The sequence below is a fragment of the Mustela erminea genome, chromosome 8 (genome assembly GCF_009829155.1).
Source record: "Mustela erminea isolate mMusErm1 chromosome 8, mMusErm1.Pri, whole genome shotgun sequence".
Lineage (NCBI taxonomy): Eukaryota > Metazoa > Chordata > Mammalia > Carnivora > Mustelidae > Mustela > Mustela erminea.
Window position 1 is genome coordinate 40,345,623 of NC_045621.1, and position 25,783 is coordinate 40,371,405.

Below are 25,783 nucleotides of genomic sequence, written 5' to 3' on the forward strand. Positions count from 1 at the left end.
TCTTCGCTTGTCCTCAAAATAGCTCCTTTCTCTCTGCAAACGAATTTCCATGGAGATCCAGCCATCTGAGGGCCTTGAAGCTTCCTGCAAGGCAGCAAACAGCGGCTCCCAGCCCGCACTCCAGTGGAAAGAGACCTTTATAATGCAAATGTCTGGTCTCACTCCCACAGACGCCCCCACCCACCATCCAAGAAGGACATCTCCCACCCAAAAAGGTCCCATTTTGGGAAATCCACGCTGCTCCAGAACAGAGCTGACAGGTTGTTTCCTGTTCTTTGCTGATTCGGTGGATGGTCTGCACTGACCCCTTCTCTCAGGTCACCGTAGACCAGTCCCGGGGGGCTTGGCTGAGGGCTTGTGCCCGGGGTGTGCCCAGCTCAGTCTTTCCCTCAGCCACCCAGGTGTTGATGGCATGTGCTAGGCCTTGGGGACCAGCACGCTTGTTAAGGGGGACCTCAAAGGGAAGGGTTGGCTTCTCCTGGGTTATGGGGTCGGACGGAACAGAGGTGAAACATCTTGTCTGTCATGTCCTAAAAATATAATCTCATACTGGGCACTCAGCTTTTCTGAACCTCAGTCTCCTTGTCTCTAAAATGGGGAGAAGGATGCCTTCCGTGCGGTGGTGTGGTTGAGCAGGTTCATGAGCTCAGCTCGCAGAGACTCGGCCTGGCCTGGTGTAGGCTTCCCTGAACATTGGCAGGAGCCTCTCCCCTTCTTTGGGAGCCCAGAGGGTGTGGGAGGGCCCTGGGGAGATCACCCTGAGGAAGCTGGAGGGGAAGGGTCCAGGCCTGGATGAAGGAGGGTGCTGAGTTGAGACTTGTGGGACTGTAAGAATGTCCTGGAAGGTGGTGGGTAAAAAGTGCCCCTCCCCCCCACCCCCCCAACTGTGGGCCAGAAAATAACTGAACAAGGCCAGGAACGAGGGGCAGGTGCGGATGGGAAAGCCTTGCCAGCAGGGATCTGGCTGAGGCCAGTTGGGCTAGATGAAACCAACGAATGGGTAGTTGAGCCAGGGGGCTTGTGGAGTTTGGGAGGAAGAGGGACCAGTTGAGGCCAGAGGAACTAGGTGAGCCTGGGGGTAATTAGCTGAGGCCAGGGACCTAGCTGGATTGCTTTAGCTACACGGACCAGAACTACTCAGACTGCCTAAGCTGGTGGAGCAGGGCTCAGGGACACGAGGAAGTCCTTGTGCAAGACAGCTGTCCACAGCTCCCAGGGCAGCCCTGGCCAGCCTTCCTTTCCATCTGGGGCCTCTCGGCCTTCCTGGTCACCACCCAGCAGCCTGGACCCCAAGGAAGTTCTGGATCGCCCTGTCCAAAGTAAGACTCAGCTCCGGCACTTCTGTTTCTTCCCCAGTTGGCTTCTTCCTCCTTTCCTAACCAAGGAAAATGACTCACAGCCCCTGCTTCCTTCTGCAGGCACTGGGCAGCGGGGAGGGGGTTGGGGGTGCGGGACAGGGACTCAAGCAGACAGTGACGTGCTGCTCGTGTATTTAGGCAGGTCAAGAATACAGTAGAGGAAGTGAGGCGCCTGGAGCAAAAGGTAAAGGGCATTTGCTCTCAGGAGCTCATCTGAACTTGCAACCTTGAACGTAAACCCCCCACGCCCCTCCCTCTGTGCCTCCCTTGCCTCTCCCTGGCCCAGGCCTGCAGGGGGGACAGGTGCGGTGAGCACTGCCACTAGATGCCAGGAGGAGTGACAGCCATGCTCCCAATAGTAGCGCTGGCAGGGACCCTGAGAAGGAGAGGGAAGGGGTAGACGGGCAGGCAGGAGAGGGCGTCCTTGGGATTATGTAGAGTCCTATTTTAGTTCACAGGATGTCAACAGAATTTGCCTGTCTAGTTTTGAGCATATCCCCAAAGAGGGTTTGTCTTGCTTTGGTTATTTTCAAATCGCATTCAGTATGGGTAGCAGCTCAGAGCCCACAGGGCCGAAATGGGGCCAAAAGGGGCCAGGCTCCGTGCCAGGCTGTGAGGCCTCCTGTGGAATAAGGTAATACTCCTGGCTTCAAGAAGAGGCATACGCGCTGGCTAACCGCTATGTGGCAGTGGGGTAAGAGGTGCGTGGACCACAGGCCTGTGTTATGAATCTCCTTTAGGAGTTAGCTGGGGAAACATTTTATGACAGCATCTAATAAGTCCATAACCGTGGCAGTGTGGATCTTGAGGTCTGGGGTCAGACCTCTTGGGTTTAGCCCCCAGTTGCCCTGTTGACCCACCATATGACTTTGGCCAAGCACTTCACCTGGCTTTGCCTCAGTTTCCCCATCTGTAAAAAGAGGAGAATATTGGCACGAGCCTTAGGGGGTCTGTGTGAGGACAGGAAGACCCATAGGGGATATAAAACCTTGGCCATGAACACACCGTCAACAAACGTCAGTGGGAGCCACGGTGAGGATCCGGAAAAAACACACAGTTGATGTTTCCATTTCAGCTTCCGCTGCTGGAGAGTCTACTTGTGTGGAAGCTGCTGAGTCCTTGCCATTTACAACACCTTCTCCCAGGTGACTCCTTCCTTCCTGAGGTCCTGGAGACTCTCTTGGCTCCAGATCTGACAACCTGCATAACTTTGGCCTCATGGGTCCCACGGGCCACACCCATGACACCCCGGACAGGAGAACAGTGGCCTGAAACTGTCAGGAGTGGTGGGGGGCCTCCAGGCTCCACCCACACCAGCCCCTCAAGTTCTCTCTCCCGTCCTCCTCTGCTCTCCCCAGCCCCCTTCGGCCATGGATAACGCAGACAAAGCAAAAATAGTCCTGGCCCAAACCAGCCCCCACTTGCAGGTTACCTCCTGGGGGAACTGAGGCATCTGGAACCAGAAAGAAACAAAGGCTCCTCGCCCAGATGGCAGTTTGGGGCTCATTTGGAGTCCTTCTTTGTTGTGGGGCCATCCTGTGCCACAACCCTGACCTCTGCCCACTGGATGCTGGGAATCCCCGCCCCCTAACCCACCAACCCACCAAAAGGGGGGGCGGTGGAATCAACGCCACAAGTAAAAAACTGTCATCGCACACTTCCCCTGAGAAAGAGTTATTCGTTTTGAAGAAGATAAGGATGCTGATTGTGACACCTACCAATAACAGCCAAAAGCAGGAAACCAGGAAGGAGGCTCCCCCTGCAAGTCTATAAAAATATCACCAGGCCAGTCAGGCTCCTTCCATTTCAAGGGACAAAGAAGTGGAGGTCACCTCAGGGGATGGGGTCTGTCACCAAGCTGCTTGGGAAGAGAGGAAGTTTCAGCTGTTCCTTGGGGAACAGGAAGCGAGCCCCTCAGCAGTTGGGGAACAAGCCCCATGTGCGTCGTCCAGGTTAGCCCTGGGGCCCCATGGAAGGGCACCCCCACACTCACCACGCTGCTGCATCTTGTCTCTACCTGGTCCACAGTCCTAGCCCTCCCTCAGGATGGCCTACATTCAAAACTCCCAGGGATCTCAATTTGGGGTCAGCTGATCTCCACTGTCTTATTAGATGGACTCCCCAGAAACAGGCTCCATGACAAAGTCAGGAATTCAGACGAGAAGAGAAGGAAGCCAATAAAGGATGCTCCAAGAGCAGGTAGCCACTGGTGCCAACTGGGGCTTAAGAGGGAGCTGGGGGCTGACACACCAGCTTGCCCAAACCCAGGCATGTTAATTCCTCGGCTCTTCTGGCCCATCAGCAAAGACAACTCCAGCAGCTGGAGAGAGCATGCCATGACGGGGGTGGGCACCACCCTGCCCGCTCCACCAGCCGGTAGGGTCAGCATCAGGGGCAAAGTGCCAGAATCCAGCCCCCAGGCAGCCACTGGTCTCTCCTGTTTTTATTCTGCGCTTTTGGCCTGACAATCCTGGGTGCTTAGAGAAACATCTCTGAAGAGACACTTAGTGTAAGTATGTCCCAAGTAATAAAATGAGAGACTGAAGATCCAGACAGCAGTCAGACCATATATAGAAGGAGAAGTCTGACCCATAGCCTGCTGGGAAACCAAGCCCTCATCCACAGCAACCGGCCCAGGAAGGCACCTTGCTGTTTCCTCCAACTGTCCAGGCAGCCAGACGCCAGCCACTCTAAGAACTAGCCCCAAACATTCAGGATTTAACTAATACCTGAGAGCTTCCCCCAATTTTTTTTTTTTAAGATTTTATTCATTTATTTAACAGAGAGAGACATAGCAAGAAAGGCAACACAAGCAGGAGGAGTGGGAGAGGGCGGAGCAGAAAGACCGATGTGGGGCTCGATCCCAGGACCCTGGGATCATGACCTGGACCGAAGGCAGACGCTTAATGATTGAGCCATCCAGGTGCCCTAGCTTCCCTAATTTTTGTCCCTGCTTCCAACTTAGGACCAACCAGAGAGGGCCAGATATGTTCCCCCACCCAGTCATATGGACACCCCACTTCCAGTTAGCCTACCTCATGCTTCCCCAGGCTCCCATCAGGGCACCCCTGAAGCCTCCCTGTGTGCCCCCTAAGTTCCCCCACTCCTCCGCCTGCCTCTGAGGGTTTGCTAAAATGCAAGTGACCGCTATAACTCTGAAAAGATAGCCCTGACTTTTCTCATTCGCTCTGTCTTCACTTAGGTCTGCAGTGAGTCGGTCTCAAATAACTTAGACTAGAAAGGCATGAGTTTTTAAAATCTGATGTTAAAATTTAACAGGGTGTCCTGAGTCTTATCTGGCAATGGTAAGGCTGCTCCATCTATTCAGGGACCCAGGTGAGGACTCCACCAGGAGTAGGAAGACTACCACGCTCCCACAGCTGGTAGAAGGCATCTCAGATCTGTAAGGTATGAGCCTGTAGCAAGCAACAAGCAGTAATAATGAGTAACACTCATTGTGGACCTGTCTGTAAGTTCTGGTTACCTGTCAAAAAAACAAAAACAAAAAAAACAAAATCAAAAAATAAATTGAAGCTAAGGGAGTGCTTGTTTCAGGGTAGAAGTTTTAAGCTTAGGCGAAAATTTAGAGAAGTGGGACGCCTGGGTAGCTGAGTCAGTTAAGTGTCCGTCTTTGGCTCAGGTCATGATCCCAAGGTCCTGGAATCGAGTCCTGCATTAGGCTTGTTCGGTGGGGAGCCTGCTGCTCCCCCTACTTATGCTCTCTCTCGCTCTCATAAATAAATAAATAAATAAAATCTTTTTAAAAATTTAGAGAATATTCCCTGTCAGAGTTATATTTCACTCTTTTTTTTTTTTTAAATATTTTATTTATTTATTTATTTGACAGACAGAGATCACAAGTAGGCAGAGAGACAGGCAGAGAGAGAGGGGGAAACAGGCTGCCTGCTGAGCAGAGAGCCCAACATGGGGCTCGATCCCAGGACCCCGAGATCATGACCTGAGCCGAAGGCAGAGGCTTAAACCACTGAGCCACCCAGGGCCCCTATATTTCACTCTTAAGGTATCTAAAGGCAGCATTTGTTAGCTGCATTACCTTGGGCAAGCTGTTCAATACTTCAGGAGGGACCAGATTTGCTGTGTGAGTTTACCCACACCACCTGCCCACCCCCCCAACAAACTAGCTAGCCCAGACATTCCTACTCCTCAGAGAAACAGAATTCTGAGAGGCCACAATTTATCACTCACAATAGCCAGGATACATCATTCACAATGTTCAGGACCGTTTTCAAAATTGCTTTATATAAAGGAATCTGCAACATGTGACCCATTTCAAAAGAAAAGGTAAACAACAGAGACCAATCCCATTCCATATGTTAGAATTAGCAAAGATGTTAAAGTAGCTAGGAATCCATACCCCAGAACCTTAAGAAAAATACTCTTGGAGTGCCTGGGTGGCTCAGTTAATCAGCTGCCTTTGGCTCAGGTCATGATCCCAGAGTCCTGGGATCGAGGCCCACATTGGGCTCCCTGCTCGGTGGGAAGCCTGCTTCTCCCTCTCCCGCTCCCCCTGCTTGTGTTCCCTCTCTTGCGTGTCTCTCTCTCAGTCAAATAAATAAATAAAATCTTCAAAAAAAAAAAAAAAGAAAAAGTACTCTTAGATATAGATATATAACACCCTTAAAGTGTGTGTGTGTGTGTGTATATATAAATATAAAATACTTTAGAATATATATATATCTTTATATATTATATATTTTCATCTAGCATCTTTATAAAATACATATGTACTTAAGATATATATATAATATATATATTTAGGAGTATTATATATCTATAATTATCTATTATCTATCTATCTATCTATAATCTCAGCAGAGAAATAGACATTTTTAAAAAGTCAACCCCAGAATTCTAGTCCAGGTCAAAAGATCCTTCAAAAATTAAGGTGAAGGGCACCTGGGTGGCTCAGCTGGTTAAGCGACTGCCTTCAGCTCAGGTCATGGTCCTGGAGTCCCGGGATCGAGTCCACATCAGGCTCCCTGTTCGGCAGGAGTCTGCTTCTCCCTCTGACCCTCCCCTTTCTCATGTTCTCTCTCTCTCATTCTCTCTCTTTCTCAAATAAATATATCAAATCTTTTTAAAAAATTAAGGTGAAATAAAGACGTGCAAAAAAATGCTAAGGGAATTTCTTGAGGCTGATGGATTATGACAAATAGGAAGAAACTCAAATCTTTAGGAAGGGATAAAAAGCATTGGAAGTGGAGAAGTTCCCTTCTTTTCTTTTAATTTCGTTAAAATATGACTGTGTTGGCCTGTACCCCTGAAACAAATAATACATTATATGTTAAGATAAAGCCCAGCAGGGACAAAAACAAGCAAACAAACAGTATCACTGTGAAAAGCAATAGTTACAACATTCTATTGCAGTGGTTGTAAAGGATATAGAGGAGGGACTTATGACCACGAATCATAAAGGATAAAAGAGGGTAGGAAACAGCGATGTAACTGCAAATTTTAGACATTTTACTTGGAGTGGGACAATATTCACTCTAAACAGATGTGTATTGTCAGCTCTAGAGGAACCACCCAAGAAGGGGATTCTTGGGAAACTTCTTCCAGTGGCCTCGGTCCCACCTCCGTATTTCCTCCGTATATCTGGTCCTTTGACCCTTTTCTTATTTATTTATTTATTTTTTAAGATTTTGTTTATTTATTTGACAGAGATCACAAGCAGGCAGAGAGGCAGGCGGGGGCGGGGGGGGGTGGGGAGCAGGCTCCCGCCTAAGCAGAGAGCCCAATGCGGGACTCCATCCCAGGACCCTGAGATCATGACCTGAGCTGAAGGCAGACTCTTTAATCCACTGAGCCACGGAGACGCCCCTTTAACCCTTTTCTGTTCCATGCGGGACCTTGCCCTGATCTTTTCACTCCACCAAACAGCACCAATGCAAGTCTGCATGTAAGAGACCTCAGGGAAAATGTGGGGCAATGAATGATTTCTCCACCATAGAACATCACAGCCAACAACTTACAAATAACAATTCAACATGTTTGTTCTTGGAATTCTTCAGTCACCAAGTCAATTTTTCTCTGAGACCCTCCTGACCCCCCACACTTGCTCTCACTCTCCGTGATCTTCTCGCTTTGTCCTACTGGGCAGAACATGGTTCTGTGTCTCCTTCAAAGCCCATCCTGTCCATGCCTTGGGGGTCAGCTCCTCACAATAACCGTGATCCTCCAAGATGTTCTGCCACAAAAAGATCGTTTTCTCTCTGAACAATTCCACTACTAGCTTTCAAAGCCATTTTCCCTCCTTCCTACATATAGATAACACCGTGGAGATGTCTCCCAGCTCCCTTCTCTCTAGTATACCAAGCAAAGGAGCTCCAACGCAAATTTGTGTTCATCCACTCATCCAGATTCTGAGCCAAACAAGTGTGTTTGAAGCCTCAAAACCCACCTTTAATGCCTATGGTTACTGAAATGTCCCCCTAGGATCCCACTCCCCATCTGGCTTATTTGCTCATCCAAAATATAAATTTCTGAAGCACCTCCTACGTCCTAGCCTCCCAGGGCTTGTCATGTTACGTGTACAACTCCTCCTAAGAAGGGTTTTTCAAAAAGCTCCTTGAAGATTAAGAAAAAAAAAATTCTAGTATCTGGTATCCCTGGGTACCATCTCCTTGTCACTGATAAATGCAGGGCCACTCAAAGGCCAGCTTAAACCATACATATCTAACCATAAATGTTCTGTGCCCCTGGGTGCTGGGGTGGCTTAGTTGGTTAAGCATCTAACTCTTGGTTTGGCTAAGGTCATGATCTTGGGGTTGTAAGATTGAGCCCCTTGTTAGGTTCTGTGCTCAGGGTGGACTCTGCTTGAAACTATCTCTCCTTCTGCCCCTCACCACTTTTGCAAATAAAGAAATAAACCTTTTTTTAAAACCACCCAAAACAAAACAAAACAAAATAACTTCCGTGCAAGCCATCTATTGCCGCATAACAAACCACCCCAAAACTGAGTGGCTTTAAACAACAATACTCATTTGGCTCACAGACCTGCAATTTGGGGAGGGCTTGTGGGAAACAGCTTGTCCCAACTTCCATCACCATTATTGGCTGAGCTTGAAGACCAGGCTGGGGCTGGGACTGTTGCAGTAGCATCCATTCATAGGCCTAGTGGCGGATGCTGGCTGTCAGCTGGGACCTCAGTGGTGGCAGGAACACCTATGACCCAGCTTCTGGAGTCCTGCAGAATCACTGTGCTATGTTCCATTTGAAATAAGTCCACATTCCAGGAGAAGAGAGTTAGACTCCGCCTTTTGATGGGAAAGTGTCAAAAACTCACAGACATGTTTTTTAAAACCCTGTGGCCTTAAAGAGAAATGTTGCTCATAACTGGGCTGTGTAAGCCCCAGGAAGCTTCCTCAACATCCTCCTTGCCAGTTTTCTCTAAAGATCAGGGTATCCTGCTGCTTATCTCTCCCTCCCCCTCTTCTTCTCCCTCACCCTTTCCTCAACCCCATCCCCCTCCTTTTTCTCCTCCTCCCCCTCCTTCCTCCCCTCTACCCTCCCCCTCCCTCCGCCCAGACAGATGCCCAGTCATCCTCTTTCTGTTCTCTTGGTTCTGGCACCTCCTGTCCCTTTTCTTTTTTTTTTAAACATTTTGTTTTGTTTGTCAGAGAGAGAACATGCAAGCAGGGGAAGCAGTAGGTAGAGGGAGAAACAGGCTCCCCCCTGAGCAAGGAGCCCAATGCAGGACTTGATCCCAGGACTCTGGGATCATGACCTGAGCTGAAGACAGACACCCAACCGAGTCATCCAAGTGCCCTACCCATAGTCCTTTTTACATCAAGTTACACTTAGATGCTCATGTGTTCCCTTTCCCTGGACTCCATCCATTGTCAGTTTCCTCAATGGACCCAACAAAGTCTTCCCGCTCAGGGAAGGTGGGAGAGGGTCAGTTGTGACTCTACTATTTCTCATGCTGATCCCTGAACTGCGTGGGTCCACTTAAGCAGATTTCCTTTTTATAAATACAGTGGAGTACTATAAACGTATTTTCTGCTTCTTAGAATTTGTTAATATTTTCTTCTCTCTAGCTGACTTTACTGTAGGAAAACAGTATGTAATACATGTAACATGCAAAATAGGTGTTAATTGATTGTTTATATTGTTGGTAAGGCTTCCGCTCAACAATAGGCTATTCACAGTCGAGTTTGGGGGGGAGCCAAAAGTTACCTGTGGTTTTTCTTTTTCAAGATTTTATGTATTTATTTATTTGAGAGAGAGACGGAGAGCGAGTGGAGGAGGAGGGGTAGGGGCAGAAGGAGAAGCAGGCTCCCCACTGAGCAAGGAGCCTGATATGGGACTCGATCCCTGGACCCTGGGATCATGACCTGAGCTGAAGGCAGACGCTTAACTGACTGAGCCACCCAGGCGCCCTTACATGTGGAATTCTGACTGCGTGAGGGGGTTTGGCACCTCCAACCCTGTGTTGTTCAAGGGTTAGCTGTATACATATGTGTGTGTGTATATATGGTATGTTTATATATTTGAAAATAAACCCAAGAGTTCACACAGTAATTATATTTGCGAGTTGAGCCAGTATTCTGGATAGACTTGACAGCTTTGCATGAACATAGCCAATGAATGCAAAAGAAAGCATGGAATGTATGAATTCAGTGAATGAATGAATCCCTGAATGTATTGGGAGAGGGCACATCCAGGGGAGAGCTTAATGAAGACCCTGTTTACAGAGGCACAGGCAGACTGCAGAGAACCAGGGAAGGATGTTGAGACACCCAGGAACCAGTCAGAGCAAGAAGCCACCACCTCCCCGAGGTCCCTTATTATCCAAGGCAGTGTGATTTGGCGCCAGAAGGAGGGCCCCTACTAGACATAGTGGCTTTAAAAGGGACCGGGAACAGCGGAGAAGGGCATGGCTTAAAGACACCTCTAACTCCTTTGTCTCCTTCTCTTTTGTCCCCTGCTAGTTCTCCCATTACCCAAACCAAGCAGAGGCGGGAGGGCAAGGGAGCTGAGGAGGCAGCAGTGTCTGTTAGGGGTCAGCTTCCACACAAGGGACGCACTGAGAAGGGCAGAGAATGGGGGAGCAGGAGAGTGGGCAAAGCAGCCAAGTCAGTACAACTCGTTACAAAAATGAATTAGATCATCTTTTTTTTTTTTTTAATATGTTGTTTATTTATTTGACAGAGAGAAAGATCACAAGTAGGCAGAGAGGCAGGCAGAGAGAGGGGGAAGCAGGTTCCCTGATGAGCAGAGACCCCGATGCGGGGCTTGATCCCAGGACCCTGAGATCATGACCTGAGCCGAAGGCAGAGGCTTAACCCACTGAGCCACCCAGGTGCCCCTTAGATCATCTTTTGATGACAATTCTTGCAAACTATACATACACTGGGAGTAAACAATGGGGAGGAGGTGGGGAGGGGCCACATATGCAAACAATTAAGAGAAATAGACATTGACAGTCATTGGCATGACAGCCGCTGTTAATTACATGAGCTAATGGAGTGGGATTCTTGGCATGACTTACTCCAAAGTAATTTATATTTGGCTTGGAAAGCAGAATGGTTTTTATAACAGATTTTTCTAATTATGTTTTGCTTATGTTAATATGAGGATTTGATTCCTCAAGTAAATACCACCTGATCACAAAGCAGGATGGCTCAAAAGCACGCTGGGCGCCAGGTGGAAGACAGGCTGGGATTTCACAATTTGCTGCAAACGATGCAAAAGTAAATGGAAGGTTTCGCTTTGGTTTCCCCCGGGGGCTGCGCTCGCCAGCTGGTGTGTAGACGCATGAAGGGCAGCTCCTCTATCTCGTGCTTCCTCTGGATTCATCAAAAAGAATAACATTCAAACGGCTACGGATAAGCATCGTCTGTAGAAGCTGTGAGAACGCATGTCCCTGGGCCTGCCAGAGCACTGGGTGCCCTTGGGCTGGATGGTGCCTGGGAATCTGAATTCCAGCAAACATTCCAGACCAAGGTGATGCTGCTGGTCAAGGCATCACATCTGTGGAAAATGCTGCTCAAAGTGCGGGACATAGTCATGCACAAAGGAAGCAACGTGGTGTAACAAAGCAGGGAATGGTTTGGGGTCAGAGCCAGCCTCAATCCCTACTTCGCTGTTAGTTGAGGCCAGTTTTCTTCTCTGTCATTTGCAAGTTCTTTCTCTGTCATTAGGGATACACTTGGAAATGATGAATGAAAAGTGAAGATCATGACTGATACATAGCTATAGCTATCACTATTTGTACCCAGAAGTTTGTTGATTGAGCCTTTCTCAACATAATTGGGTTCTGGGAGTCGTAGCTTAGAAGACCCAGGGATTGGGGCGCCTGGGTGGCTCAGTGGGTTAAGCCGCTGCCTTCGGCTCAGGTCATGATCTCAGGGTCTTGGGATCGAGTCCCGCATCGGGCTCTCTGCTCGGCAGGGAGCCTGCTTCCTCCTCTCTCTCTCTCTCTGCCTATCTCTCTGCCTACTTGTGATTTCTCTCTGTCAAATAAATAAATAAAATCTTTAAAAAAAAAAAAAAAAAAAAGAAGACCCAGGGACAGAGCACCCATGAGGTGTGCCAGGTCGGACGCCCAGCCCTGCGTCCCTGCACTCACTGAGCACAGCCCTGAGATAGTAGATTTCATATATTCCATGGTTTTCGAGGCTCCGTCTCCTTGTTTCCATGCAGGAAATTATTATTCATCCTGCAGCATATGGACAACAGGTTTTTACCCATTCTCTCTTGCCTCTGGCATTATACCATCCAACAATCTGGTGTTAACAAAAAATATTAAAACTAGCCATCTTAAATTTTTGGTTCTGGTTCATAATATAACACCACGAAAGGGAAAATCTTTTGCACAGTCCCAGTGGTGCAGAAACATTTAGAAATGATTCTAAATATAGACTCCCAGATGACAGAGGGGTTGTTTTATGTCATTCTGTGATTTCGTTTTCACAGCATGTTCTATGTGCTGGCATAAAAAATTTTAATGAAGTCAGAATGCTAAATTTAAGTGAACCTTTGCTCTTGTTCATTGCAAAGTACAGCTCGTTGCCATTTAATTGGCTGTGCATCTTGGCATCAGACCGGCAAGCAGCAAAACAAAAATCAGATCTCATAAAGCAACAGTCTTGATTATGCCACAATTCTAAGTACCACTGTGGGTCTTTCCTAATCTTTTATGTAATTGACCTTCATGAATACATGCAAAAAGTGTTTTCAATTGTTCCTCTTAAATCATCCTAATTGGACAGAAGTACATAATAATATATGACTCGAGGAATCGTTTACATAATCTAATTATTTATCCTTGATGATATAGGATAAGCTCCAAGTTTTTTTTTGTCAATAAATAGCCTACAAATACTGCTTATTATGGGGAACAGATTTATACTGCAAGCTGTTCTAAGCAGGCCGTTCAAAATGATCGCTTACAACTTAGGTACGAAATTTACAGTAACCTGTTAGTGACTGTACAATCCAGAGTAGGTCTGCTAGAACACTAGAACTATGTTTCTCAAACTTAGGGGTACATAAGGGTGCCTGGGTGGCTCAGTGGGTTAAGCATCTGCCTTCGGCTCAGGTCATGATCCCAGGGTCCTGGGATCAAGTTCTACATCGGGCTCTCTGCTCAGCGGGGAGCCTGCCTCTCCCTCTGCCTGCTTGCTTCCCCTTCTTGCGTTCTCTCTCTCTCTCTCTCTAGCAAATAAATAAAATCTTTTTAAAAAAACCCAAAACTTAGAGGTACAAAAAGATAACCTGAGGACACCCCTTCAAAATGTGGACTCTTGGGCCACCCATAGATAATCTGATTCAGTAGCCCCTAGAGCAAGGGAGAGATGAAAACAGAAACAAGCATTTCAATCAACTTCCCAGGTGATACTGATATAGCTAGTGAAGTAACTAGTCCATTTTTCCCAGATGGGCCGACTCCCAACCTTGTCATCCTCCCCTGGCTGGATGCTTCCAGCTCTTGATGCTTCCAGCTCTTGGACTTCTCTTGGCCTGACCCCAGGACAGTCCAATCACAGAATAAGTTCATGAATATCTAGCAGGTTACTAGCTCAAGGATTGCTCAGAGATGGTAATCCTAGATGCCTTTGGGGCCAAATAAAAATGTATTGTTATATGTGTTCTTTGCTTGATCCTCATGATGCCATAGAGTGAGTCTTACCCACATTTTATAGAGAAAGGAACTGAGGTTCAGGGAAGGCAGGTCACTTGGCAAAGATCACAGAAGAAAGGTAGAAAACTGAGTCTCCAAGCCATGTCTTCAGTCTTCAAATGCGTTCTTTCCAACTCCTTGTCAGGAGTTTGGTTGTATTGCCAGGATGTGTGGAGGTGGGTTAAACATTTTTCATAAGAAATAAACTAATTACCTCTCAGAATTAATTCTCTATGCGAGAGGAGATTTCTCTGCATTCACAGAACAGCAGCGACACAGGAAATGATTAAAATTCTAAGAAAACTTTTCCTCTGTCTATCTCCAGACCTTTTACAATGCTTCCATCTTTTGGTTATGTGTGAAAATAGACAAACAAGTTGAGTCCTGCGTTGCCTCTGATTTTCAAACCCTCTCTCAAGGGCCCAAGGTCCCCTGGCTTGGCTCCCTGGAGCTGAGCAGAGTCGCTGCTGAAACTGTTTCCCAAAGGATCAGAAGGATGATCCTCACAAACCTAACCCTAGAATTTCCTTTTGCCTTTTGCAGTGGGGATGGTTTTGTAGTTTTGATGGTCTGCTCAGGCTGTCATAAGAAAATACCATACCATTCAGTTTCCGGTGAGAGCCCACTTCCTGGTTTGCAGAGAACAGTTTTCTGGGTGTCTTCACGTGCACAGCAGAGAGGGAAAGAGGTCTCTCTCCTCTTCTTCTTTTTAGAAGGTCGACATTCCTACTGGTTTAAGGCCCCCACACTTAAGACCACATTTAACTTTAATCATCTCCTGAAAGCCCTTCCCCACTTAGAGTCCCTACAATCCCCCCCCCCGGGGGATTAGGGACTCAGCACATGAATTTTGAGGGGGACACAATTCAGTTGATAGGAAATGGAGTCAGTAATTTTCCAGGAAAGCAACTTTGGAAAGAGGCAAGTAGGCAGGTTTCCTAACTGAAGCCAGAAAGTTCTGTGTGAGAAGGTACCCTCCCGACCCTTTCTTGGAGAAAGGGATGGTGTATGAAGAAGTCAACATGTAGGTTTATCAGCCCTCATGCGGGGCACAAGGAATACTATGGCTCTGAATCTGCTTCCGTAGTGTCTCAGGCAGAGTTGTGGGCCAATGTGTCTGTATTTGTACATTTCCTGGGGAGGTTTACTTTAGTCACAATGGCTTCCCTGCTGGTTTTCGGACATATCAAGCAAGCTCTGGCCTTAGGGCTTCCTTGGGCTGGGTTCCCTGGGAGCAGAGCCTGAGACTGGGATTCTCATGCGAGGGATTTATGGAGGAAATCCTCCTGGCATCAGGAGAGGTGGTGAGGGAATCAGGATAAGTCGGAGGAAGAAGTTAGGCAGACGGCAGTTTTTGAAGAAGTCTAGCCTAAGCCTGTCCCACGGGGAACTTGGGAAGGAATGAACTCCACATCATGGAGATAGTCCTGTGCAAGTTTAGGGCCCCCTCCTATCAGTCAGTCATTGTCCACCTCCCTGGCATCTCCAAGAAGGGAGGTTGACCTAGGGCAATCCTCCAGAGAAGGGGACATGTGTGAAACTTTAGGAGCCAACACCTGCTACAACAAGGGGCTGGGTGCCCCAGATGGTACAGAGCATTGGATGAGCTCCAATTGCACCTGCCACAGAGCCTGTTGTAGCCGAACTTCTACCTGAAAGCTCCCCATCCCTGCACCGTCCCCCCCAGATAACCTCTTAGATAACTCCCTCATCTCCTTCTGGTTTTTGCTAAAAATCTCAGCTTCTCAGTGAGGTCCATCCTAGCCTCCCTATCGATGTGTGAACTGCACCCAAACCCCCTTACCCTCACCCTCACTCTGGTCCACTTTTTCCTTTTATCCATAGCTCTCGTCGCCCACACATGCACATAACTCACTTCTTTATTACACCCAGTCTTTTTGGCTCATCTCTCCCCATGAGACTGGCAACTCTTTAAGGACAGAAACACTGGTCTAGCCTTAGCACCTAGAATAATGCCTGGCATATATTAGGCATTTAATAAATGTTCACTGAATTCAGTAAGTCTCGAAGGGGTCCTGACCCAAAGCAAAGAGGTCAAGAGCCTAAAGCAGCAGATGATGCCCTAAGGGCTCTAGTCAATACTTTAGGCATGTAGGTCCGACCCCTCTACATGCCTACACCCACTGGGGCCTTCAGGAGGGATACCCCTACCTCCAGGAATACACAGATGATACCATTTGGAGATCCAAATGAATATAAAGTCACCATTACAATGTGCTCTGTGTCCCGCCCACCCAACACAGCTGCTCTGCTGGGGACTAAATTTTATTTGTCCTTCTGAAATAACCTGGACTGTACGCCCCCTCAGGAGTTTCAGCTCTGGAAAACCGTGATCCCTCCCACCCATGATAATCCCTTACTTAGCAGAACTTCTCATTCAAAGACACATGATGCTTCGCAAACAGGAAGTGAGGCATTTTCACGACTTCCTGGGAGGACGCTTCCTAACGCACGTTCTCAGAAGTCGAGTGACCAGGTCGTTGATAACTACATTCTATCTGCTTGACAAAAAAGGTAACTGGGACAAATCCTGAAAAGCATTAAAAAAAAAAAATCAAGTCTTCCTCGTCTTCCCCCCTGCAAACAACACATAAGAAATTTTTTACTCCTCGCCTAGACAAAATGGGCAAAGAATGTAGACAGATGTATTACCCAGAGAATGGATGACAAATACACAAATAGATGAGAAAATATTCCATTTTACCAAAGAAATGCTAAGTAAAACAATAGTCAGATACGATGATCATCTATCTAGTGAATTTTTTTTTCTACTGTACTACCCAAACTGGTAAAGATGTGGTCACAAAGAACTTTCTACAGTGCATGTGGAAGGTACAGGAGAGGCAGCTGATGGAAAGTGTGTGGCCGGCTGTTTCCAGAGACTTTGCTATCTTTGTCATCTTTGACCTGCTAGAGTTAGAACTCTACTAGGACCCCGTCCTACCAAAATAATCTGAATTTCAGGGAAGGGAGGTCTTTTGAAACCAGCCCTATGGGTTATTTGTTTTTAATTTTTAGCAGGAACCCTGCTTACCAGGTCGTTTGCCATTTCCAGTTTTTGAAGGTGGTGCTTCTATAGCAGAGGTCTTCCCTTATTACTCCAAAAAATATCCACCCAGACTTCATTTGCTTTGGAAAAATGAACTGAAATGTGCCGTTTAGTCACCAGAAGGGAAAGCAAATCCCTATGCATCAATCTTTGGGATGTTGTGAAATCACCCCAAATGGGAATCCAGGATCACTGTGGGGAGGGGCAGAGAAGGCTATACCCACTTACCCCATGCAGGAGACCTGCTCTCTTGGTCTTGCCTGAGAGGTCACCGTGGGGTGTGGCAGGGCGGACATCCCACACTGCAGCGCGAGGGGCTCTAAACTCCACAATCATGAGTCAGGGCCTGAGAAAGGGCCTGGAGAGGCCCCTTTCCCTCTGCCAGGAGTCCTCCCCATACACTAAACTGTCACCTAGGACCTGAAGTAGCACTCTGGCTTCTTCCAGGACATGCAGCGGCTCATTTCCTCAGATCCTGGCAAAGGCAAGCAGGACAGGATGGGCATTTTCTGCCTGTAGCCTCTGTGATGGAATTACATTGAAGGGGTTGTCCTGACCTAAAGTTCTAAATGTCCACTTTAGTCAAGAAGAAGAAACGAGCTGAGGAAAAGCAGACGCTGGGTTGTCGGGGCAGCTCCATCCTGGGCCCTGCTCTCTCTGGACCCTTCCTTGGCCCACGTCTTCCTTGCTCCTGTCCACAGAAGGCTCTTGGCCCATTCCTGGCCTCCCTGTCTTCACCTTGTCTTGGCATGGCTGCTCCAGACCCTGAGCTCCAGCTCCCCATATTAAAACCCCTGGAAATGAAATGAGACCCCCCCTTGGGTCTGCATTCATGGCTGGTCCAAAGAGTGGAGTGGTAGAAGGGCCCAGTGATGTGGTAGAATCTTAGCCACCAGACCCATGATGTTATCCAAGGGAAAGAGAAGTGGACTTGGGGAGGGGCAGGACCCCTCAAATATCTCCAGCAGAGTTGGAAGCTCCTTCCTTCCCCGGCCTTCTCCTGGTCCTGGGGTTCTTCCTCTGATTCCCGGAGCAGCACATGACAAGGGGAACTCGACATGAGAAATGTATTGAAGGGGATGCCTGTGAGGGAAGATGGGAGGTGAGCTGGACAAGGCTGGTCCTCTCATGGCCAATGGGGTGTCTATCTTTGTCAGCTCAGGCAGCAATAGCAGGATACCATAGACTGGTGGGGGGGGGGGGGTTGTTTAAATAGCAGACATTATTTTCTTGCAGCTCTGGAGGCTGAGAAGTCCAAGATCAAGGTTCTAGAGATTCTATGTCTGTCCAGGGCCTTCTTCCGGGATTGCAGACAGCCATGGGGAGAGAGAGATCATCTCTCAGGTGTCTCATCTTTATATATATGTATGTATATATATGTGTATATATATGTATGTATGTATGTATGTATATGTATATATGTATGTATGTATGTATGTATGTATATGTATATATATATATTTTTTTTTAAGTTTTATTTAAGTAATTGCTACACCCTCAAACTCCAGGGGCTCAAACTCATGACCTTAAGGTCAAGAGTCACATGCTCTTCTGACTGAGCCAGCCAGGTGCACCCTCAGGTGTCCCTTCTGAAAGGGCACTAATCCCGCTCATGAGGGCTCCACCCTCATGACCTTCCAAAGGCCCTGCCTCCAAGTACCATCACAATGGTGGGTAGGGCTTCAACACATGAATTCCTGAAGGCACATTCAGTCCATGACAGCACGCTAGAGGCAAAGTCAGAAGAGGAGACTCCCATTTCTCAGAAGTTCACCTGTGGTGCTCCGTCACTGGTTGGGGTGTCCGAGCGTGGCATCCACAGCTCAGATGTCTGGGTGGATTCGGAGCACAGCTGCTGGAGTCATAAGTCAATTACTCTTCCCCAGTAGGGGAGCTGAGAGGCACAAGTTCAAAGGCCAGGCACCCAGGACCTTCTTTAGTTTAAAAATGCGAAACTCCTCCCCTTGAAAGCTGTACCAAAACAGAAGGCGAGCTAGATTGGTGGGTGATCCCTGGTTTAAGTTGCAGGTTAAGGTTTCTTTGCTTGCAGTCGAAATCCTCCTAACTTCCGTAAGAGGCTAGTATGGTTGACGCCAGAGCACTGACTTACGGCTGCTTGTCCTTCTAATTCCCCGTGTAAATTAGTCCTTGACGCTCAGGCTTACAAATCTGCAGACCATACCTTATCTTGCCTTCTTGCATGTACAAGCTGGTAACTGAAGGGTAAAGTAGCAGGTGTGGAGTGGGACAGGATTTCTGTAATAGACCTGCAAGGACAAAGATAGCCTTAGAGTTTAACAAGTCATAGGAGAGTCCCTGGCAAGAATCGAAGATCTGTGAGATCTTTCCCTGTTACCCCAGTCCTGAGCACAGCAAAGTGGTCCCTAACTCTGGCCTCAACACACACTCCTAAGTGAGATGGAGCAGAGGATGGTTGAAAAACAACCTTCACGGAGGTGGAGGTCAGGTTGGATCCCAAGGAGATGGGGCTTTGGGAGAAAAGGGGTAAAGAGAATTAAAGAAACTGGAAGGAGAGAGGGAGAGAAAGAGACAGAGACAGAGGGAGAGAGTGACACAAGAGAGAGACTGTGGACGAGCCCTTACGCGTCACTTTGCCCATTAGGATGTGACCACGTGGTGCCACGCCCAAGGTCTAGGGCAGGGTCCAGGCCCATGGGAGATCTCAGAGGCAAGCTGGAAAGACCAGAAGAGCCCTTTCCGAATCTCCAGCTCCTGGCCAACTCTGCACAGGCCAGAGGGATCGCTGGACCCTGCTGGGAAGGACAATGGAACATTTTCCAGAATCCTGCATGGCCTTCCCAAGCTCTATCATTCTGCCCTGGACTGGACTGCCCCACACTGCCTGGGAAGCAAGGGCAGTGCGGGGGTTACCCAGGTGGTTGGAGAAGCCATGTGTCCACGTGCAGTCTTGGACAAGACTGTGGGAGCTCTGCAATTTAACTGTGGGAAAGCTTAGGAGCCCAAGGTCCCGTGCACACGATGGGATAGAAAAATTTCCTTATTGGAAAGAGGAGGTGCAGGACAAAATGCTGGCATGCATGTGAGTCACACACCACAGAGTGGTCAGTCCTGCACTCCGTCCCTGCTGGACACTGCGTCCCTGGCTGGGTCCTCCTTATTTGGAGAATCTGCCTCCCAGAGACAGTTCCCAGGCCCTGGGATTTGCAGAATGGACTGCTATTTCGACTTTAGGTGTTTTTAAAAGATGAAAAGTCCACCTGATACCTCAGCAAATGTCCATATCTCATGACATGCAATATTCACTTATTTCCTTCATCGGAACCCTTCTCCACTGCTGCCTGCTTTCTCTGTGGCTTTATTGCATGAGAAGGCAGTGTTGGGAGGGACACTGCTCAGCTGTTGATACCCCGTAAGTCTCTCCAATGGTGTCGTTTGAAACAGTGTCCCTTCACTTTCCGTTGCGGTGGAAGAAAAAATACATCTAACATAAGGCAACCCTATTTTCCCATATTCCAGGTCTATTCTGATATTTCTTTTTTGTTGTTGTTGTCGTTTTAAAGAATTTATTTATTTATTTGAGAGAGAGAGAGAGAGAGAGAATGAGAAGAGAGAGGTCAGCAGGAGAAACAGACTCCCTGCTGAGCAGGGAGCCTGATGTGGGACTCGATTCCAGGACTCCAGGATCATGACCTAAGCCAAAGGCAGTTGCTTAACCAACTGAACCACCCAGGTGCCCTATTCTGATATTTCTAATTGTAACATTTGGGTTATGAACATTTTCTCTCACCAACAAATATTATTATTCAGAACAGAGATGAACTCTTTTAGTAGTTCAGGAGATTTCTTTTTTCTTTTTAAAGATTTTTTAAATATTTATTTATTTATTTGACAGACAGAGATCACAAGTAGGCAGAGAGGCAGGCGGGGGGGTGGGGGAAGCAGGCTCCCCGCTGAGCAAAGAGCCTGCTGCGGGGCTTGATCCCAGGACCCTGGGATCACGACCTGAGCTGAAGGCAGAGGCTTTAACCCACTGAGCCACCCAGGTGCCCCAGTTTAGGAGATTTCTGATCAAGATAATTTTCTCCAAAAGTCTGGAAATGCTGATTAACACCAAAAGTGCTTGGTGAAAAGAGCAGTGTGTTTGTCACGATTGTCAAGGGAACAACGCTGACTTCGTGCCCACCTGTCAGGGTCCTACCATTTTGCCCGCCCAGCCCTAGTCTTTTCTTGGGCTTGTCTGAAGAATTAATCAGGTTCTTGGATGGCAAGAGGAAATAAAAACCCAATTTAGGGGCGCCTGGGTGGCCCAGTCAGTTAAGCATTCAATTCTTGATTTGGGCACAGGTCATGATCTTGGGGTCCTAAGATCGAGCTCCGAATTAGGCTCTGCACTGGGCATGGAGCCAGCTTGGGATTTTCTCTCTCCCTCTCCCTCTGCCTCCCTGCTGGTATGCTCTGTCTCTCTCACACTCTCTGAAGAAAAAAAAAAAAAAACACAAAAAACGAAACAGCAACAAAAAACCAAAACAGTGTAAACCAGCTTCGGTGAAATGCAGTAATGTATTTGTTCAAGTAACCAGACTGGGAAGAGAATAGGACTGGGTTAGTTTCAGGAATGGCTGGAACCAGGGACTCCGATGCCATCAAGATTCTCAGTTTCTCATCTCCTCTTCTCCTTGTGTGATTGCCCCATTTTCTTTTCAGATTAAACTTCTCATGAAACATGGGAGGGGACATGGCGACCCATGAAACCTGATGCGTATCCTCAGACTTCCGACCCAAAGGAGGAAAAGGCTCCTCTCTCCCAGATCCAGTTTAAAAGTTCCTGTGCAGAACAGTGATAGACAAGGGTTTCTGTGCTCATTCCTGGGGCTAATTTGTGGCATGGAGGGACAGGAAAATGCCATGAATGTAGTCAGGAGGGCAGAATCTGCTCATAAAAGAATAAGGAGGGGGCTGGGCTGTCTGAACAGAAGCTGTGTCCTATGTCTCCCTTCTTCTGAGAACCATTCTCTTCCCTTCCAGCCAGAGGGAGCCATCGTGGAAGGCCGATGCTGCCCCTTCACCCCATCGGTTAGACATGGGCATCTGCTAGCACTATAGCATCCTCTTCCAGGAGTTCAAAGCTGGGCTCAGAGGTACCAGAGCAGTCTGTGGCTTGCCCGTACTGACAGGCCCTTACAGGGGCCATGTCTTCACCATCAGGGTGGGAAGACTGAGAAACAAAAGACGGCCAGCTTCCAAACTAGAGGAAAAGGAAACAGCAACTTACAGAGGGAAGCAGATGCCAAGGGCTGAGCATTCTCATGGGATTTCCATCCTGGTTCCTCTGATTCCTGGTGTCCAGCCATCTCCCCACCTGCTGCCAGCTCTACAGGACACCCTGGATCCGTGTATCCCCTCCCTCTCCCTTAAGGAAGCTCAAATTGCACTTCTTGTCATTAAAAGCATTCTGCAGGCACCTGGGTGTCTCAGTCGGTTAAGCATCTGACTCTTGGTTTCGGCTCAGGTCGTGATCTCAGGGTCCTGGGGTCGAGCCCGGTGTTGGACTCCCCACTCAGCAGGGAGCCTGCTTGAGGATTCTCTCTTCCTCTTCCTCTGCCCCTCCCTTCCTCTAAAATACATAAATAAATTTTTTTTTTAAAAAGGCTTCTGATACCCTATTCATCTTAAAACAACAACAACAACCCTAACATGCTGACACACAGCACAGCAGCATGGTTAAATAGGGGGAGGCTGTTCATTCTTGCATCTAAGTGTCAGTTTTCCTTAAATGAATCTGAGTTCTGCCTCTTCCTAACTCTGTGACATACACAAGCTACTTGACCTCTGTGTGTCAGTTTCACACCTGTAGAAGGAAAGATTAGTAGCACCTGCATCTGTAGGGTGAGAGGGAAAAAAGTTAAACCAGGTGAAGCCCAGTCCCTGGCATGTAGAAATCACTCAATAAAGTTAGGCTGTTATTCACAGTAGGAGACAGCAGAGTATCTGGGAGAAATTTAAACATCTCTTTAAAGATCAAAGAAACAAACCAAGGGACCTAACTTCCCACAAACACCCTCCCTAGCTAGGGATCATATTCCCAGCTTGTTAGATGTGCTATGCCAAACCCTCCAGCCACCTTTCCAGTATTTGGCTGCCAATACAGGGGAGAGATAACAAGGACTTCCTCTAAGACAACTGAGCTCTGCTATAAAGCTTGTGTTGGGGTATAAGGCTAATACCCACCTCAGACACTGTCATTGTTAAAACATGAAATCGGAGTGTCAACATACATAGAGAGTAGATGACGGGAACTGCATGTGCTTTAGTCTGACTAAATTTCATGATGAAATTTTCCTGTAATATCCATACATAGGCAAACACAACAACACTAAAGAGAACAAAGAAAAGCCAAGGGATAAAAATGCCAAGTAACACATGCCTATAAGGGACCATGATTACTGTCATAAAAAAGCGATATTTGGAGGGATCATTAGTGTGTCTGAAAATCTGTGTTGGTTGTTTTCTTGGCCATCCTTTGATTTAGCAGCTACTGTGTTTATACAGCAGACAATTAACACAGTAACATGGTTAACTTAGCTTACTTTCACTTTTAGAGATCTAATTTTGGAAAAAGTGGAAAGGAATGGAAATAAGGAATTAAAGATCAACAGGAATTTAAAAAAAAAAAAACAAGAAATTATATTTTAAAAAAGAATAAGGCGGGTGGGGGGACCAGGAAAGAGTCAAACCTCCCTGACACAGCCTCTTGGCCAGTCCATTTTTACTTTTTTTTTTTTTAAGATTTGAGAGTGAGAGTGTGTGTGTGTGTGAGCACAAGTGGGCAGGGAGAAGAGGCAGAGGGAGAGGGAGAAGCAGGTACCCACTAAGCAGGAAGCCCAATGTAGGGCTCGATCCCAGGACTCTGAGATCACGACCTGAGCCAAAGGCAGACACTTAACCAACTGAGCCACCCAGGCAGCCCTCATTTTTACTTTATATTCCTCAAATAATGCACATTCAGATCTCCCTTCCTGAAAAAGTGAGCTCTGTGATCAGGATCCAAACCTGCGCCATCTGTCTTCCTCATAGGGCTCACCCCTGTGCCGGATCCACACTCGGATTCAACTGTTTACACTTGCCAGTTGAAAGATAAAAGGAATTGGAAAGACCTAAAGGGGAAGGACCAGAGTAGATAGGTCAGTCGTCTGAAAGTTGAACTTGAAGTCCGCCCTGTTAGAGCAGAGCTCATAGATGAGGTATGCAGACATCGATGGTTAGGATGAAAGTCTCCGGAAGTTTTTAACAGTGGAAATGCTGTTACGTTCCATCAGGTTATACTCAGCGTCAGTGATAAAAACTTTGCACAGAGAAAGTTCTTTGGTGAGGGATGCCTCTTCCTCTCCTCTGTGAGCAAATTTGTTCTTTTTAGCATACTACTACAAGAATCTTGGGATATTTTACTTACACCCTACATCCATTGCAGGCAGTCAGAATCAATCTCATAGATGTTGCTTTCCAGCAAAGCAAGCTGAATCTTTCAAACACTCATTACTAACCAGAGCAAGACCAAAAACTTCTCTCTTAAGACTCATTATCTGTCTCCAGAATATTCAGACAATCTAATCTCCCCCTCCTTCCTATTACTCATCCCCATCCAGGTCCTGGGGATACACCTGCAGTCTTCACATCAGACTGGTTTTTGCCAGGATGCCTTCCCTTTTGTCTAATTTAGGAATTAATTATATACCCTTTCAAATTATTCTTTGTTTTACATGTTCCAGTTGAGCCAGACTGCAGTATTAGCTGGAAGACACCTGGCAACGGAGTTCAGTGGTTAAGGACCCAGCTGCTAGAGTCAGGAGCCTGTGTGGGAACCCAGGTCTTGCCACTGAATAGCTAGCTGTCCTCAAGCAAGTTATTTAGCCTCTCCATGCTTCAGGTTCCTCATCTGTAAATACGTAATAAATAAGGATGTAAATAAGTAAATGAGGATGAAGATGGTAACAGCAGGGGTGCCTGGGTGGCTCAGTTGATTAAGCGGCTGCCTTCAGCTCAGGTCCTGATCTCAGGGTCCTGGGATCAATCCCCACATCAGGTTCTCAGCTCATGCAAGAGCCTTCTCCCTCTCCCTTGGGTACTCTTCCTGTTTGTTCTCTCTCTCTCTCTCTCTCTCTCTGTCAAACAAATAAATAAATAAATAAAATCTTTAAAAAGACGATGGTAACAGTAGCTAACAATAACCTTACCAAGTAGGGTCGTTAGGAGGATTAAAAGAATTACAGTGTGTGAGGAAGTCAGAAAAGTTCATGGGCTAGAACACTGTGGAAGCTTTCATGCTTATTAGTTATGTCCCACAGAGCTCAGCACCCAGAAGAATAAAGGGTTTCATATGTACATATTCATTTTTATAACTTTCTTTTGCATATGTAGTTCAAGTGTAATGGGTAATAATTATAAACCAATAGAAAAAACAATAAAATAAAAGATATATAAAATCTTTAAGATATAGAAAAAACAATAAAATAAAGATATAGAAAAAAAATAAAATAAAAACTGCATGTCAACTGTATTCAAATTAAAACACAAACAAAACACACCAGCAATGGTACTGCCTGGAGTTAATACTAACGGTATTTTCATACATTCCATTCATCAATTAAACAGCATTTACTGGGGCGCTTGGGTGACTCCGTTGATTGAGCGTCCAATTAGGTTTCGGCTCAGGTCACGATCTCAGGGTCCTGGGATTGAGCCCCGTGCTGGGCTTTGTGCTGAGTGCAGAGTATGCTTCGGATTCTCTCTCCCTGTCCCTCTCATTCATTCTCTCTCTCAAATAAATAAATAAATAAAATCTTAAAAAAATAAACAGCATTTACTGAGCACCCAAGATATAGCAAGCTTCATGCTCTTGCTGTCTATGATGTTGAGTAAAAAGAGACACACCTCCTGCCTCACAGAATTTACCATCTGGTGGGAAGACACACCTTCATCAAGTAATGATAGAACTATGCGAAGCTGCAAGTGTGATTATTGCTATAAAGGAGAGGTACGTGTGTAGTAGGGAGACCTGACCTAGTTGTGAAGGTCTCTGTTATTGAAGGCTGTAAGGCAATGATTACTGAGTTGAGAATTAATACATAGGAATTAACTCAAAGTCAGAAGGGAAGAGTGTGAACAACAGAGACACAATAAATCCAAATGCCCTGCTGTGGAAAGGAGTATGATGGGTGGAGGGGAGTA

At 47.0% G+C, this 25,783-nt stretch overlaps 1 long non-coding RNA gene across 4 annotated transcripts; it reads left to right on the forward strand.

The window, feature by feature from the left end:
• Positions 1-366: 366 nt before the first annotated feature.
• Positions 367-22,073, forward strand: LOC116597461. 4 transcript variants are annotated; one of them, XR_004288614.1, is made up of 7 exons: positions 367-1,319; positions 1,497-1,542; positions 2,434-2,503; positions 4,638-4,766; positions 17,813-17,920; positions 21,263-21,408; positions 21,584-22,073. It is a non-coding gene; the product is annotated as an uncharacterized LOC116597461 (long non-coding RNA). The 4 variants fall into 4 exon arrangements; XR_004288613.1 differs by having other exon boundaries at positions 21,263-22,073; XR_004288616.1 differs by lacking the exon at positions 21,263-21,408.
• Positions 22,074-25,783: the final 3,710 nt, after the last annotated feature.